The sequence below is a fragment of the Equus przewalskii genome, chromosome 10 (genome assembly GCF_037783145.1).
Source record: "Equus przewalskii isolate Varuska chromosome 10, EquPr2, whole genome shotgun sequence".
Classification (NCBI taxonomy): Eukaryota; Metazoa; Chordata; class Mammalia; order Perissodactyla; family Equidae; genus Equus; species Equus przewalskii.
Window position 1 is genome coordinate 9,081,272 of NC_091840.1, and position 18,521 is coordinate 9,099,792.

The 18,521-nt window shown below is 48.1% G+C and overlaps 1 long non-coding RNA gene across 1 annotated transcript in view; it reads left to right on the forward strand.

The window, feature by feature from the left end:
- Positions 1-220: 220 nt before the first annotated feature.
- Positions 221-18,521, forward strand: part of LOC139073849 (uncharacterized) — a 61,653-nt gene continuing 43,352 nt past the window's right edge. The window contains exon 1 of the long non-coding RNA XR_011522931.1: positions 221-397. This is a non-coding gene — a long non-coding RNA (uncharacterized lncRNA). The remainder of the gene's footprint in view (positions 398-18,521) is intronic.

The window sequence follows — 18,521 nt, forward strand, 5'->3', positions numbered from 1 at the left end:
TAAGATACGCATTAAGGGCAGTCTTGAACAGGAAAACAAGTTACAGACAGGCAGTTAATGGAGAGTGGAGGTGGAGGTGAGGGTTAGGTATAAATATTTTCTGTCTTGGTGGTGGTGTGAGAGATTCATGAGCAAAATAAACCATCTGAGCTTTAAATTTTTTAATGCAAAATCTCTTTGTTCTCCTCTCTTCCTTCCCTCATCACTGTTTAACTACCAGGATGGTGCAGTCTCTGTGGGAAGTTGGTCCACCTCTGTTCCTGTCTTTTGGACTCACTATGTGGATTCAGAGTCAAGAGAAAGTCCCACAGAAGATCAAACTACATCAGGGGGATCAAACCCAAGAGCCAGAAGAGGACTTCGGGAGAAGCCCTGGATCACTGGTTTTTCTTTCCACGTGAGACATTTTCACTTGGTGGTTCTCAACCTTTCCTTTGATTTGGTTGTAGGGAAAAGTGACAAGGAAGTAAAGGCTCCTGGAATGTCACTTTCATCTTCTAATCTCCTGTCACATCAGTAGGTCTGATATGCAGGCTGCTCTGAGATGCTGTTTCTGCCTCCTGGATGAGGCTCTAATGTCTAAAATGGTTTAGATGGGGTGTCCCCATTGGAAACATACAACAGGAGTGGGGACAGGGAAAGAGAGGTGGGAGTGGAGAGAAAGACTACCAGTACGTAGTGAGGACTTATGTATATACCAAGGAGAGTGGTAAAGGATTCCAATTCCAAGAAGGGAAATTTCTAAGCTTCATATCCTACCTAAGTGTACCTATAAGTATATTACGTGCCCTCGCTGAGGGTTCAGTTTATCTCTCTATAAAACTGACCCACCAAAAACCCTTTCTTCCTCTTTTTGCACCCCTTTGAACATTTTCTGGGATGCAGCAAACGTACGGTCAATTTTCCATCTCTCTCCTTCCTCTCTCTGGAACACAGTGGCCAGAAGGAAAATAGAACAGACCTAGGAATCTGGAAGCCTCTACGGTCACATGGAAGGTAGAGAGTAGAAATCTCAAACTAGCCATCAACTGTGCCAAGCCCGCAGCCCCTCTCCTGTCATCACTAAGATTTCTGGCTTTCCTTACTCCCCACCCCACCATCTGCATTAAGGGCTAAATTGGGTGGTGCAGGACAACCTATGTGGAAGGGGGTGCCAACGATGGGCAAGAGGGAACACCTGTGCTGCGGTGCACAGACAAGGCCCATCAAAAAGCCCCTAGCTGACCGCTTGGGAAGAGAAGCCTCAGGCTGATTGACTCACGAGAAGGATGGGGAAGGACTTTACCTCAGCCTACCCTTCTAGAAGTCTCCTCAAGTATATTTGTTTGAAACTGTAGACTTTTGGGGGCTGGAAGAAATTCAAATCATCTGGGCCAGGGGTCAGCAAACTAACACCATGGGCTAAAACAGACTTGACCTAATTTTATAAATAAAGTTTTATTAGAACAAAGCGATGCCCACTTGTTGACGTACTGTCTATGGCTGCTTTTGCCATACAACAGCAGAGTTGAGTAGGTGCAACAGAGACGGTATGGGGCCTGCAAAGCCTAATGTATTTACTGTCTGGCCCTTTCCAGAAAAATTCTGCGATCCCTGACAGTCCATTGTTTAGATTCTGGACAACATGCTATGGCAGGCCAGGGACCACACTGAGCTACTTAGAAACATATATAAGACCATGTCAACTTTTTAACATTTTTTTGATTAAAATTATATAGAGCAAAATCAAAATGCACCCATAAGTCCGTCATCCTTTAACAAGAACTGTTAATATTTTGCTGTTTGCATGTGGTCTTTTTCTACACACATATAAAAATGTAAGTATATGTTATTATGTAATTAAAATCCTACTGTGTTTAGTTGTGTATCCTATTGTGTGTACATGCATTTTACGTTTTATAGTGACCGCTTTTCATGTCCTTGAATATTCCTTGTTAACATGACTTTTAATAACTTTTTAATATGTCATAACATCACTGAACCTCTAGTTAGCTTTTAGGTATTCATAAATCAAAATATTGCGCACTATAACAAATCCCATGGTGCAGAAATCTTGGTCTGAGTCTGATTATTTCCTTGAGATAGATTCCCAGAAGTGGAATTACTGGGTTAAAGGGTAAGGACAATTTTCAGGGTCTTGATAACATATTGCCAAATTGCTTTCCAGAAAGATTGTACCAATTTATGCTCCCACCAGCAATGTACGAAATTGCCACCTTACCCTACCCTCACCAGCATGGAGTACTATCATTAAAAAAAGTTACCAAATTGATAGGCAAAAATTGCATTTTCTTGTTTTGATTTGGATTTCTTTGATTACCGGTGAGGTTAAACATTTTTTTCATATGTTAAACACTTCTTCATATGTTTATGGCCAAAGGGAATCTTAATAATGGTCTTCAAGTGTGCAAAGGGGTTATTTAGTAGATTGGGACCAGCTGTTCTCGAGAAGAAACTGGAAATGTTGAGGCTTCAGCAAGAAAGCAATCGGCTGAAGGTCCTTCAATGGAGGACGTTCCTAAGAGCGGTCAAGGTCTAGTGAAGATTGTGGCGCTGCTCAGAGCCTCTGTTCTCAAGGTGCAAGGAAGCTGGAGAAAAATAGCTACAAATTGTTGGGTGCTTATAAATGCTAGGAACACTGCTAATGTTTACATATGTTTGCATTTAAATGCTCACAAAAGCCCTATGAGAAACATGAAGCTTAGATGCAAATCATTTATTATTCATTATCTCAAGTAGGATCGAAATCCTCACTGTGGAATTCTGGTTTGATAACCACTCTGCTATACTGAACTTTTCTGGCTTAAAGCTTTTGCAAATTCTTAATAAACAAGATGAAGGGAGTGTGAACCGAATCTCCCATTATCCCTCAGCAAGACTTCTCTCCAGCACAAATCACGGCGTAGTTGTTTGCTACCGTGAACCCATTCTAGGCTCTGATGTTTGTGCATTTTTATTTTTGCAGAATACATGAGCTTGCATAGCTGGGCTTGCTTCCTGCTTTCCTCATCTTTGTCTTATGTCCCCATCCTGCTCCAGAGGAGCCACAAATATCAGGTGTGTGTTTTCATTCCAGACTGTCATCCTCAGCCGCATGCTGGCCAGGTCGGGCTATGCTTTCTTTCTTCCACGTCCTTCCCTGCCGTGGGGATGATGATCAGGGTAATTAAAACCCTCCACGGGCGCTCCCTCCTCTCCACCACTCAATGGGAGCTTTGTCTTTGCAAAGAACAAACCTGAAACCCATCCGGCCAAGGCAATTGTTGTCTGCCGGCTCCTGCGCCATTTGGATTCTGACTCTGTTAGAGATCTTGTAATTTAAACTTCCACCTGCTTATTAGAAATTCAAGGAAATCATCTAATAATGTTTAAAACCTAAAGAAAAGCAGACAAAACCTCGTCTCCCCTGACTCCTTCCTTTGCTGTCTCACACCTCTCCTTGCAGGGTGCTCAGAGATCCGGGTTCTAAAACACCCTTTTGGGAACTTGCTCATCTTAAACAAAGACAGTGAATTACTCCGATGAGCAGTTTCCAGGGAAATAAGAAGGACTAGATGGCTGGAGTTCTTTCATTTGGGGGGAGAACTGAAGGCATCAACTCTGGCTTTCCGGCCCCCTGGGAACGTCAGCAGTCTCGTCTTTTAGGTGCTTGATGTTCTTTATCCTGGGTTGTCAAACACGAATTATTGCTCTGACAAGTGTTGCTGTGAAAACAAGGGTCTTTCACCCTCCTCACTTGCTCATTTCGCACTCTCTGTCTCTGGAGCACTGGTCCTCGTGAATCCCGGGTGTGTGTGTGTGTCTACAGAGGGTGGATGGAGGGAGAAGCTATTCTTTCTTTCTCTTTGAGATGACAATTCAAATATTGTCATTCCAGTAATGGGCTCGATTCTGCTCCCCTCGCCTCTGAGCGCAGGAGGCACCTGGCTGCCCTGAACAAGGACGGATAGCTCTGCTACTGTGGGAAGAGCCAGCGGGTACAGGTCACCATGACTCTGCCCTGGTCTGCTGTGTGAGAGTTGCTTCCACCCACTGGGCTCACCTCCTTCCTTTTACAATGAAGGAGTTTTGACCACTATGCTCTGTTTCATCTCCAAAAGCCTGTATTTCCATAGTGGTGAGCCATTGCCGGAGTGGCAGGTGATGTGTGCCCAGTGTCAAAGTGTCGAGGCACCTTGGCTCTCCTTCCTCAGCCCTCAGCTCAACCTTCCCAAGCTCTTCGGTTCGGCTTTGTCTCCCATCTGAGCAGTGAAGGCGAGTCCGAGAGATGGCGCAGGTTTGGATGAATGAAAGATAGTCCTCTAAGGAGTTGGTTCTCCAAGAGTGACCAGGACCAACAGCATCTTATCACCTGGGAACTTGTTAGAAATGCAAATTCTTGGGTGCCGCCCCAGACCTATTGAATAAGACACCAGGGCAATGGGTATTATCGGCCTGAGTTTTAACAAACCCTCTAGGTGATTTGAATGCCTGCTCTAGTCCCAAGGCCACTGCTCCAGGCTAAATCTGGGCTAAAGAGGTCAGCAGGAGAATACAGACACATCCTAAGTCCGCTTTGGTCCCATCACACACTGGCAAAGAAGAGGGACAGGATGCTTTGTCCTCCCGTGGATGGAGGGGAGCCAGATCCTGCTGGAGAAGTTTGATATCTTCTAAATGAATTCAGGCTCTTTAACAGTATTTTTTTTTTTTTTTTTGTCGAGAAAAATGCGTTTCTCCCCACTCTGGGTGTGGCAGCAAGATTGCTTGAATTTGTGAAAATGGCTGCCTAAGAGCGAGAAGGCAAGTAAATAATGAAATGGAGAAAATGTGGTTTTCAGCTGGGCTACACAATTAAACATTAAGTGATGGCTTGGCAGTTAATAGTAATTTTTGTTCCTCTAACGTGTATTATCTCAGAAACCACAAGGCATGGCTGAGTTGAAAGGAATGTAGGTGCAGAAGAAGGCATGGCATATAACCCCATGGTCAAGTTCAGCATTGAGGCCTCCTGACTGCTCTTTCCGGCGACGAAGGGAGATATGCCAGGGACTTCCCTTCCTTCATCCTCAATGAAAGGCTGCTCTCGCAGGGACTGTGTCTATGGGCAGCTGACTCTTAGATCCTCAGTGCATTAAAAGCTATTTATCAAATATTTACCCACAGATGTCTCAGCACTGACCATTGCTAAAAACAAAACAAAACAATAACAAATAAACAGGAAAAGTCTTACCAAGCTAGACACCATCTTACCAAACCATCCAGCCACCGCGTCCTGGATATTTACCTAATGGGGCGTGCAGTATGTGGGAACTTGCTGTACCAACTTCGCAACTTTCCTGTAAATTGAAAACTATTTTAAAATGAAAAGTTCATTCAAAAAGACCAGAGGAGATTTTGTCCTTGAGATTAAGTCAAGATCAAGGAGAGTTATACGAAGTTGTAATAAAATACAGAGAACAGACTCGATGTTGAACTGTCTGTGCGTGAAATAAGTAATGAAATGAATATAATACATTTTCACGTCCAAGTAAATACGTCAGCTCATGTAAGCTCCATGAAAGCAGTAAGCCAGCAGTCTGTTTAGCTGCCATATTCCCAGCAGGTGAAGGAGGTGGGGGTTCCGGGGAGCGGTTGGGGGGGCGCAATTTTAAATATAGTGGTCAGAGAGGGTGCACCAGGAAGGTGACACTTTAGCAAAAATCTGAAGGGGGGAGGGAATAAGCCAGGTATCTTTGGGAGGGGCGTGTGGGCTTAGTACCATGGAAATAAAATCTTTGTTCATCTACTGATGCCGGGGGTGGGGGAGAAGGCAATACTGGATTTAAACAATTAATAAGTGTTCTGCGGTATGGAAATGAGCATAACTGCAGTAGAATTCGTGAAGGGAAAAGCCAGTGCAGGCTGGAGAAGTTAAACAAGTCTTCCAGGAAAGCTGAGTTTGCTCCAGGACTGGAGGAGTGGGGAGGAGGTGTGCATGAGGACGTGGTAACATCCAATGAGACAGAATGCGGTGGGAGAGGAGCCATCTGCAGCGGAGAAGTTGGAAGCAGGGCTGCTGATGTGGGAAAGGGAAAGGTGATCAAGGGAACTTAAGTCAGTTCTCGATCATGGTGTGTGGGGCGCGAGCGTGGTGTCCGGGAATGTTGTCTTGACAGGAGGAGGTGGACGGATGGAAGGAGGAAGATGGGAAGACTATGGTCTCGAGCTTTCTCTAAAAGCTGCTGAGATCTCCCGGTGAAAGATGAAGGGCACGTCACCTTGGGCAGCGGCAGTGAGAAGGAGAGGAAAGGGCAGGTGGAGGAATTAAGGACTGGACCAGTAGCAGGTAGCATCAGAGAACTGATGGAGAGGGAGAGGTCAAAGGTGAGGCCAGGGCATCTGCGAAGGGACCTTGAAATTGGCAAGAGGAGGACAATGGCAATAAAGACACTCTGTCACTGGAATCAGTGAGAGACCCTGGGGCTGACCAGTGGTTCTCAACTGGGTATGGCACCACTCCCTAAGGGGTTTTGGGAATGTGTCGAGTGATTTTGGAGGTCACGTGCCCAGGGGACAGCACGGGTGAGACACTGCTTGCAGTGAGTGGGGGAGTTCAGGGGCATGCTGAACACCCTATGGCATGGACACTCCTGCCAACACCCCTCTCATGGAGAAGGCCCTGAAATCCAGGAGCCCAAGACCAGAAGGCTGTGGGGGACAGACCCGAGCTTGGAACCCGGCTGGCCTTCCCTCTTTCTCCTCTGGGACGTGTTTCCTTGGATCAGGAGAACTCCCAGATCCACAGCCCTCCCCTCTCGATTAGCAGATCCTTCTCAAGAGGACTCCTCTTTGGCCAAGATCCACCAGATTCCACAGCCATCCATCAGGAATACCATATACGAATTAATGTCTCTGTCTCCTCACCTATAAAATGCAGGAAACCACAGCACCCATTATTTTCACGAGGATGAAATGAGATAATTCATGTGAAGTCTTTGGGTGAGCAGTGAGAATCCCAGCGGAGGGCGTGTTCACAGCCCTCAAGGCAGAGCCGTGAGCTGAGAGAGCCCAGCGCCTTTCAAAGCCACGTGGCAGTTGTTCACACCTCCACTTCCATGAGCATCCTCCACAGGGCATCAGGAGCGCCCGGGGAAGCTCAACCATTGGCGAAGACCCGGCGTGGAGCGCACCCTGTTATTGGTGATCGTGTTCATTTCCCGGGGCTGCCGTAACCAACCACACCCTGGGTGGCTTAAAGAACAGAAATTTACCGTCTCACAGCTCTGCAGGCTGGAAATGGGAAATCAAGGTGTCAGCAGGGTTGGTTCCTTCTGAGGGTGAATGGGAACCGGCTGTCAGACATCACTATCCTTCTTAGCCAAGTCGATTCCTCTGCCAACCTTTCTGGGACACACTCTGAAGGTCCAGTGGTGAGGAGAGCACTTCATAGCCTAGAATCTGGCCCCTCCACGGCCAAGCACACGGCCCGAGTGAAGCAACAGTGCCTACTCCTCTCCTGGAAGGTGAGAGCCCTCCCAGGCGAGTAACCTCGAGCCGAGCAGCCGGCACTGTGCCGGCCCATTTACTGCCACCCTCGGACCTCACACCAGGGAGCTCGTGCTTGCGGCAAGAAGCTGATCCAGCACATACTTTTTGCCTTTGGATGACGAGCCCCCTTGCAGTGTTCGCAGAGACCAGATGCAGCGGCAGCATGCAAATAGTTTTGCATTGAGTGTTCCTCGGCAGGAACGTGGAGGACCACATTTGGTTAAGTCACACCTGTGCCCTGATTAATCCCGGCTCTCTTTTTGCTTTACTGTCTTACCTCTAACCCTTATCACTTCCTGCTTTGGGATGCCCTGGCTCTGACATCTCTTGGTTTCTGCTGTTCTGTTGTGTGGAATTACTTCCTGCTGTTATCTCATGCAAATCAGCAGGGCAGGGGGAATAACCTGGTGCGAGGTGGTGGCACGTCAACAAACTTCCCTGTTCCCTGGCCTCTGTGCTCAGCAGTTACTCTGCAGATGAAAAGCGAATAAACAGAGAAGTTGAAGGCCTGAGGAGGGCCGTGGTGCGGTCGGTGTGAACTGTTTGTGCTGGACTCACGGATGCCGGGAGCTGCCCGGAGCGATGGAGCAGTGATGCTGCTCTCGCCATCAGCCCGAGCTCTTCCTTTGCCGTGTCACTCCGCCCATCTGTTCCCCCGCTACTTCCTGTCTAGCAGGAGGACAGTCCCAAGGTTTTCCCTGGTCGGGGGTCTTGTCCCTCGTGGCTTCCTGACCTCATTCCATTTCTCCTTACTCCTTCACCTTCAGCCTGCCTGCTCTTCCCTGCCTGTTTATCTGCCTCAGCCGTTTGCAGTACGGTTCCCCGCGCCCAGAAAGCCCCCTGGTTGGCCTCTCTCTTCATTTAGGGGTCCTTTCGAATGTTCTCTCCCAAGAGAGGTCTTCCCCATCGATTCTGCGTGAGATTGTATCTCACCAGCTAGCCATCCCTTGCCTTACCCTGGTCTGCTTCTCCTCATACCTCTTGGCACCGCCGAACGTATTTTTTTCTCTCTCTGTGTTGTCTGTGTCTCCTGCTAGCCACATGCCCAGAGGTCACCGCCTTTGTCCGTCTGCTCACTACTGTGATTCCATAGCAGGGAGCGGAGGCCGGCCCAGGGAGGCCCGCCATGCGGATTTGAATAAAGGGGTGATGAGAACATGCTTTCCCTTTGTGAGGCGCTTTCACACAGAATGTGTCATTTGTCCCTCCCAGTGGCCCTGTGAGGTGTGTAGGACAGGAACAGTTAGGGCCCTTGTGTAGACGAGGAGAAAGTGGGTAGAGAGGCTCTTGGTCTTGAGGGTCAAACAACCCTGGGTTTGAATCCCAGAGCTGTGCAACCTTAGAGAAATTCTGCAACATTCCTGAAAGGCAGGGATAATGGTCTCATAAACCATTGGCCGATTAACTGGGATTTTGACTATGAGATGCTCAGCTCTTGCTGACCTGTAGCGAGTCCTCCAAAGGGTGAGCTGTTATTATTATTGCTGCTCGCCCTCTCTTGACCGGTGTCCTGCGGCTGTTGGGGCAAAGCCGGGTGAGAGTTAGATCCTCTGATGCTGGGCCTGACGACCGTTCCACCAGCCTGCGGAGGGTTCCCCGTGGCAGCGTGTGGACTGCAGTGAGCTCAGAGCAAGCAGACACACAGGGACTCGTGAGTCTCACCTGCATGAGCCCCACCCTGGCTTTATGGTGTCCTTTTTCCCCACCAGATGCAGTAAATATGCTCTTACTTATTCCATTTTTTCCAGACTTTTCTATCATAAACCTTTCTTCTTTCCTCATTTCCTGCTGCATTCGGAACCATCCCTCTTTCTTATTTTCTTCTCTCCTCTGATCAGATTGAGCTCCTTAAATCATTTTCACAGCAAAGTTTTTAAGAGCCAGACACTGCTCTCAAATGTCTGGAACCCAGCTCTGAGCAATCCAAAAAAGATACTTGTGCCGCTGCAGTAGACTGCTGGGGAGGGCCCAGTCAGGAGTGCTCTGTATCAAAGGCTGGTGATGATACTTTCTCTAAGCTTTGAAACTTTGGTGCCAACAGAGAAACGTGCTCTCCTTGATTTTCATTTATGCTTTCCAGCTTTTCTTGATAAGTTTTGGTATGTGCATTTGGAACTGTCTCTAGGTGGCTGGAAGTCCTATAATCTGTCTTAGTGACTACTTTTGGGGAGTGAGAGGGACTAGCAACAGAGATTCTGGTTCTTGTTCCCACTTTGTCCATGCCATCTTGACTTTGTTTTGCCTTATTGCATGGGCATACACGTATGAGTTTTCTGAAACTCTGCAGCCAATATTTTAGAAAATTACCGTTTTGTGTCTTAGTATGATTTGGAACAGTTTTCTAGGTTTCATCGTATATTAGTGTAAACTTCTTTTTCCAGAGAAACGCACCTCCAACTCTTACAATAAATGCCCTCAGGGAAATAAGATTTAATCCTTAGAACTGTGCCTAGAGGGAACTTTCCAGAAAGGAGGATGCTTCCAGTGGGGTCTTCCTGTAACAGCGTGGGAATGGTCTGCATAGATTATGTTGCACTCTGATGATTTTATTATAGCATTTATTTATTCACTCATTCAATAAATATCTGTTGTGTACTTATTACATCATGGGCATTAAGCATTTAGCAGGGAACAAAAGAAAGAAAGTTGGTGCCCTCCTGAGGTTTACTTCTAGTGAGGGAGACAGACAATACATAAATTTGTACCATTCATGGCAGACAGTGATATGTGCTATGGAGGAAAAGCAAACCAGCGTCAGAAGACAGAGAAACCTCAGGGCTGCCTCGGGGAGAATCGCCAGGGGAGCCTCCCTGGAGAGTCACAGGAGAGCAGACTGAATGAAGTGTGGGAGCGAGCCATTGGCACGTCTGCAGGAAGAACATTCTAGACAGAGGGAACAGAAATGCGAAGTTCCTAAAGCAGGAGCATTCTTAGCATGTTCAAGAAGAGTAAGAAGGCCGGTATGGTTGGAGTAGAGTAAATGAGGCAAAGTAGTATGGTATGTGCTCAGAAAAGTAGGTAGAGATCAGATCACGTAAGATCTTAAGGGTCAGAGAAAGGAGGTTGGATGTTATTGTCATTTTTAAATGCTTCTGTTCATCTGTTATCTTTGTAGACTCTGCATTCCTAGGAAGAAGGGAAAATAGCTTCTTTTTTTGCATTTTTGGTCGCTAGTATCATTGGGGGACAGAGTGAGTGCTCAATAAATATATGTTGAGTGGTCTCTTCTGCTTCAGGGTTAACATCCAAGTGGGAGTAACTTCTCTCCCTAGTCTGTCTCCTCTTGCCCTATGAGCTCTGAGGGGGGTGTGGTGGCCATCGACAGAAGAATCTGGAATGTCTTGAATACAAGACACAAGATTAGGGTGCCTCTTGTAGGGCAGAATCTCATATCACCGCTGGCCGTCTTTCCCTGTCTTTCCCTGGCAACTCCGGCAGTAAATGCAAATGGCCCTCGGAATGTTCTCATCAAGCTCAGTGCCTTGGGGCGTGTGTGTCTTTGGGGCTTGGGGGAGAGAGTCCCATTGATTTGATGGGGAATAATGACAATAGTCCCACTTTGCATGTATCTGGCAGTTCTTAAAAGACTCTCACCGACATTGTCTAATTGGATCCTTACTGCTAACACTAGCGTGAGTGTGAGTGTGAGTGTGAGTGTGTGTGTTGGTAAGGGGACGAGCGGAATTGGAGTGTAGGAATAAACTTGCATGAAGGTTGTAGTTTGTGTGAAACAACCTGAATGACGACTGAGAAAGCACAGTCTCAGCGTAAAGCGATTTCCTTCTTGGTCCCTCGAAGGCCCTTTGAAGGCTGGATGGATGGAGCGCGGACATGGCCGTTTCCCCGGTGGTCCAGGGTGGAGATGGGACGCGGCCGGGAAGAGATGGTGGATTTCTCTCCTGAGTGACTCTGAGAGCCAGTTAGTCTCAGCCTCTGACCAGAAACTGAGATTTATGCCTCACTGGCTGGAAAGGAGGGTTATTTCAAAATCTTCTTTCTCCGTTACAAAACTCCCCCTGGGAGCGGGGTTGGCTGTAACTGTCACAACCTTGCTTTCTCTGTCTTTCAGGCATCTAGAGTTTCATCCTAAAAATGAGGGTTTGGGTTCTGGAGGGCCGGCTTGGGGTCCCTGCTGTCCCTATGGCTGACAGCTGGTGGCCTCTGGAAACAGGGCGCCACCCCTGCGACATTCTGGAGGCCCCACCTGCTTGTCGTGCCTGTGGATAGATACTCGCTCTTAGCAGAGAAACCAGCAAAAACAGACCTCCGGCAAGAGTGTGAGGTTTTTTGTTTGTTGGTTTTTGATATTTTTATTTTATTTCTTGTTTTTGTTTTGCTTTGCATAACTTCCTTGATAGAAGGCTCAAGTGTTACATAAATCACTTTATATGAGTCCCAGGAAGTTAGGGAATGTTGGAGTGATGGAGATAAACCGTCCACGTGGGGAGGCACTGCCGTCCACGCATCCTTTCTGGAATGATACCCACCCTTCGTACCCCCGTGGTAGTGCCATGTCTGGCCCTGCTTCCTGTTCGTTGTAGCTTTCGTCACCATCTGTAGGAACTTTACGTTTCCTTGGCTGTTTATTTTTGTTCCCCTCCCCTCGTTAGAACATGAATCCATGAGGATGGGATTTTTAAAATTTTTTCAACGCTTTATTCCAGTACCTACAACAGAACCTGTCCAGGGCCGGTTCTCACTAAATATTTCGTGAAAGGACAAACGAATGAGTGTCGCTAGTAGCTGGACGCTGAGCTGTGCGCTTAGAGGCATCGTCTCGCTTCATTTTTCCCCTCTCCTAACTCTATCGTGTAGGTGTGGTTTTCATCCCAAGTTTTTGGGTGAGGAAACTGAGGTTTAGAAAAGTGACAGCACTCCCCTGAGGCCACAGGGCAGGTAAGGAAGAGAGGAGATTCAAAGGCTAGCAGCAGGGATGTGACTCGGCAGGCGGGTGACCCCGACAACAAGCACCTTTGCCGTCTCACTCGCCTCAGCCTGGTCCAGGCCTGCCTGAGCGCTTCGTCACCAAACAGTGCCATCTCTTGTGTAGTGATTGCCCACGCACACTCGCACACTATTACATGCACACTCACACACATGCACTCACACACCTGCAAGCTCACATATATTCACACACCCAATCATGGGCACACACACCTACACTCACCAACACACTCTCACACTCGTGAACGCACATGTACATGCATTCACACACACAGCAACACACGCACACCAACTTTAAGAGTGATCATGGCATTCTGCTCTGATTTCTCCTTACTGGGAGCCAAGAAATGGACTAAGGATCGGCTACTTTCCAATTCATATCATAAGCAGGAAAAATGACTCCTTTGGGCCTGGCTGGCTTTAGCAGAAAACTTTTGACATGGTTGAAACAGAGTTTTCTCCAGCTAAGCCTCAGAAAGACCTCTAACAGTGGTTCCCAAATCGGAATGCCTTAACGACCACCTGGAAGCTCATTAACAAAACTGAGTCCCAGGCCCCAGCCCGGGAGAGCTTGATTCATGGTTCTGGGATGGGATCCGGAGGCTGGGTTTCTAATAGGCTTCCCTAAGTGATTCTGATGCAACCAGTCCGTGGGCCAGCCAGCGCTGGGAAGCCACTGGAGCAAGCTGAAGGAGGTCTCCCGAAGGATGGAGAGGGCGCTGGCATCCGAGGGGGAAACCTGCCGAGTTTCACTTATTGCAAGATCGACAGTGCACCCCAGAAGATGGGCATGGCTGAAGCCCCTTGCAGCACTAGCATCTTCTTCATGCGAGAAGGGCCTCCGTAAATGTTTGATGAAGTTGTTTTCCATCAGAAGAGGGGGCAGCAGAAAATTCTGAATCAGTGCCAGCTCTGTAATGCACAGGGTTTCCCCAAACTTCATCTAGACCTTAGGGGCACAGACATCTATCTATACCTAAGCCTACCCCAAACCCCAATCTGACTCAACTGGTTTGGGGTGGACCCACATCAGTAATATTTAAAATTCCCTAGGTGAGTCTAACATACTGCTAAGGTTGGAAGTCACTGTTCTAGACCAGGAGTGGACACACTTTTTCTACAAAGGGCCAGGTTTTGAGGGTCACAGGATCTCTGTCACAATTACTCAACTCCATCGCTGTATTGCAAGAACAGCTGTGGACAATATATAAACAAGTGGGTGTGGCTGTGTTCCAATAAAACTTTATTTACAAAAACAGGAAGAGGGCCAGAATTGGCCCGTGGGCTGTAGTTTGCCAATCCCTGTCCTAGATTATCCTTACCTTCTAAAAGATATGGCCAAAATCACCTGTAAGAGTGTCTTAAAATGCTAATTTCCTGGCCCCTTAAGCAGTCTTTTCCTAAGTCTGGGTGGAAGCCTAGGCCTCTGTATCGAGAAGAGGCAGCCCAGAATTTGTAGCTATTCTGATGTTGGGAGCCAGCGAGCCACGCTTGTGGGAATACCTGTCAATCATCTGGCTGATCAGACTAGGCTCCATTCCTTCTCCACGCTTCTGCCCTGCTGGGGGCTCCGACTGCAGAGACACGTTGGACCCCCTGGTGTTCTGCCTTCTTCCTCTCCTCTCTGTCTGTTCTCTTTGTTGTTTTGTCTCTTTAAGTCCATCTCAGACATTGGTTATTAACTCACACCAGTTTGGGGGAGAGTTGGTGCCAGGCCTTTTGCCCAGAGAGGGTGAGGGGGTGATGGAGGGGCAGGTGGGGCCTTCTGTTGCCTCTGGGGATGGGGAAACGTGGCTGTTGTCGAGACTTCTGGAGGTGCTTTTCGTCACTCCCCTCGCCCCACCATTCACGAGCTCAGCTCTGGCCTGTGCTGAGCCCAAACTCTTGGTGCCTCCGTGTGCTGGCAGTTATTGCTGGCTTGTTTTCATAGGTGAAGGTGATGGGTGACTCTTCCAACTTTCTGTTCATGGTGAGATGCTTATCTCCGTGGGCCTCTCCGAGCTGGGGTAGGGAGGGTCACCCTGCAGAGGCCTCAGCTTCTGCTCGCTTGTTCTTAATTAAATTTGAAATCGATGTGAACAAGAGGGCTTTGGGAGCGTAGTGGGCTGGGGGCCAAAGGCCTGAGCAACTGCCACAGAATAGCACCACCTCCCACAGTCCTGATCCCTGGGACATGTGTACAGATTATGGAGAAATCCCTCTGCAATGAGGTTATGTTAACTCTTTAGCCTGGGCGCTGGATTTCAAAAGCAACCACAGACCCAGAGCAGAGGATCCGGCTTTGCTTGCTGAATGTATGGAGCTGGGAATTATCTGGGGCAGTGGCATCAGGATCGCCCAGAACTCTTGGTGTGATGACTGGGGGTCCTCGAGTTCTGAGGAGTGATTTCCCCCCCACCAACTCTGTCACCCCAACCGTTATTAGAGGATTTCCTTTAAAGTGACCTAAGGAGCTGGTATATCCAGGATAATGCTTGGGGTTTAGAGGAAGAGTATGAGGTACAGAGATGGAGATGGTGCCTGGCTCCCATGGAGACGGGCAGGCAGTATGGGGCTGATTCCAGGTCAGCCCCCACTAACACGCAGCTCAGTGGGTGAGCATTTTTGAGCTGGGGAGTCTTCGTTACCCGATGTGCACATGGAAAGCAGTAGGAGCTATGCATCGCACAGCGGTAGATAATACCCAGCCTTGATTCCACATGCATGTGCTCTACATATGCTCTCTTGCTTAATCATTACAATAACACTGAGAGTTACCATTATCTCCACTGAAAGATGAGGAAACTGAGGCACAGAGTGGTTAGGTAACTTGCTCAAGGCCATACAGGTGGTGAATGGCGGAACAGGCATTTGATCCCAGGTTGGCCTGATGACGAAAGAACTTACAAATGTATTAAAGGCGGCGGGACATGCTCCCTCATCACAACTGGGAAATGTTTGCCAAGCAGCCCGAGAGCTGATGCAGTGTCGCGTGGTGGGCTTTGCCCGGAGTTCAGTCTCGTGGCAGGTTCTTAAGGCGACGCAGCACTTTGAGAAACGCAGTTAGTGACCAGGCCTCCAAATTCGGCATAGTCCCTTTCTGTAGGTGCAGAGGGCCAGCTTGCCCATGTCACCTGAGGGTCATATGCAGGGAGAAATGGTGGCGTCTCCAAATGCAATAGAAAATGAAGACCGTTAGGGACCCCCAGGCGCTGAGATCAACCTGGGCGGAAGTGCAAGGACGTGCCCCTCTCCCACCTCCCCCAGGGCTGCTGATCTCCCCGTTTAGGGCCTTCTCTGACTTTCAGGATCCCTTTCTCCTCAAGCCTCTCTCTGTTTTGCTTCTGTCCCAAAGAAAGGAGATTGGTTGGTGTGGGTTGAATTGTGTCCCCCCAAATGCACATGTTGACGTCCTTCCTGAGTCCCTCAGAACGTGACCTTGTTTGGAGGTGGGGACGTTATAGAGGTGACTGAGTCAAAATGAGGTCGTTAGGGTGGCCTCTAATCCAATACAGCTGGTGTCCTTATAAAACAGAGCCACATGGAGGGAGGATGACGTGAAGAGACACAGAGACAAGACGGCCATCTGTAAGCCAAGGAGAACGGCCAGGAACAGATCCCGAGATGGGACATTTGTGTTGTTTAGGCGGCCCAGTCTATGGTCAGTAGCTACGGCAGCCCCAAGGAACTAATGCAGTATATCCGAGCATGAAGCAGGCTTACAACTCCAGGAACATTTTAAATTTGAAAGAGTAGTGAAAAATGAAAGCAATGCATCCTAAAGGATGGCATTCAGGGTACCCTGAAACTTGCTGGCGGGCAGCAGACCTCTGCAGGCCCTGAGCATCCTTTCCCTTACGCCATCCATGGGCGGGGGGGGGGGAGGCCAGTCTCGCAGCCCCCCGGGCTCAGCCCCCACCAGACGCATTCTCCTCCGCCATCTTCCCACTCTGAGACCTTGGTGTCTGTTTAGCTGCTTAGTTTTGGTGTCCTGGAAACTGAGCATTGCTAGCGCCACCATCCCGGGCAAGCCGGGCTCCCCAGACCTGTGACTTCTGGAAACAGAATGTTCTTGGTTTCCAGAAGGTAAAAAAGTTCCCTGGGGTCACTTTCTCCTTAGCAGCCAAGAGTGGAGTCCAAGTTTCCCTTTCGTTTTACCCTGCAGTTCCACGGCCTGGAGTGGTCAGGGGACGGCCGACTGGGAAAGCCACATGTTTGGATGGAGGGCATGAGTCAATAATTGGGGCAAGGTTTGCGAAGTCTTTGCTTGTGTCTTTACTTGTGTCTTCTCCAAGACAAGCCTAATTCATCTGTTCGGCACTAATTTGTTGAGCATTTACTCTGGGCCAAGTGCTGGGGAGACAATCACGTATGAGTCTGACACTCTTGTCATGGAGGGGAAAGCTACAGAGAACACGTATTTTCGGGTCTGATGGTTGCTGTGAAGGGGGAAGTGGCAATTACTGTGTCCTCTGCTCTTAACCTGTTGTCTGGCCCTTTATGTGTCTGTTCCCGTCAATCCTAGATTGTAACCTTTGAGGGCACAGCAACCCTACTGGTGTACTTTTTCCTGGAAGCTTTTCCCACCGAAGGTACCGAGGAGGCAGGTTCAATCAAACTTTAGCGCGTGTAATCATTGCGGGGGGGAAGCCGTGAAAATGCAGATTCCCTGGCCCTGCCCCTTAGAGGTTCTGAATTAGTGGACCAGGCGTGGGGCCCAAGAACGTGCATTCTTAAAAAGAAGCCCCGGTGATTGAGATTGTGCAAATGTGTGCACCACTGTTTGAGAATACAATCCTAGGATCAGGGGCCACTTGCTATTTTTCTTTGTGTTCCCACAAAAGAAAACAAAACAGAAAATCTTGAAAAGTGAAACTGGTAAATGTCAGGGAGAAAAATAATCCTTTTGGTGAAATTAGCAACTCAATTAAATGTTGGTAGAATCAAAATGGATTCCTGCTACCATAGGGATTTTTTGAAGCCTTTATTTTTTTAGAGCAGTTTTAGGTTCACATTAAAACTGAGAAGAAAGTACAGAGATTTCCCATATACCTGCTGCCCCTAGATATGCACAGCCTCCCCCACAACTAATACCCCCACCAGAGTGAGACATTTGTTGCGATTGATGAACCTACATTGACACGTCATTATTACCCAAAGTCCATAGCTTACCCTAGTGATCACCTTGGTGTTGTACGTCCTTTGGGTTTGGACAGATGTGTAATGACGTGTCCATCATTACAGTATCACACAGAGTCGTTTCACGGCCCTAAAAGCCCTCCGTGCCCGACCTCTTCATCCCTCCCTTCCCCTTAGCCCGTGACGACCCCTGACCCTTTTACTGTCTCTATAGTTTTGCCTTTTCCAGAATGTCACATAGTTGGAATCATACAGTATGTAGCCTTTTCAGATTGGCTTCTTTCACTTAGCAACATAAATTTGTTTCCCCCATGTCTTTTCATGGCTTGATAGCCCATTTCTTTTTAGCGCTGAATAATATTCCTTTGTCTGGATGGACTACAGAAGATTTATCCTATTGCTTGTTTTTTAAAGGCAGTGAGGTAGATGGCACTGTGATGACATCAGCTCCGGGTCCCTTTCCCGTTCAGTGAAAAATAGCCAAAGATTCACAAGCCTCATGGTATTTGACTGAAAAACTTTCCATCTCACTTGGATTTCTTTGATCTTCTTAGGATTGAGGACTTGTTTATGGCAGATCCAGGACTCTAACCTGGAACAAAACAAACAACGAGGTAGGTAGATGAGATGGTCATCATGGTCACCGATGTGTCCATCATGTGGCTTGCAGGTGACAAAGTGGTGGAGACCTGCTATTGGGTGAGCATCCCCACTTGGGAGTTGTTCTCTGCAGGGCTCATGCACCAGCTCTTCTGTGCACTTCTCATACATTGTCCTGGGGACCAAACCAAACAATCTTGCCAGCCAACCGGGGAGCTGTGTGTCTTAGACAAACCTCTTGCCCTCTCTGAGCCTTGGTTTGCTTATTTGCAAATCAATGGCTCCTAAGATCTTTTCCAACCCGGACATTATATGGCGTGGCCACATCAAAACCAGGTTATCATCCTTGC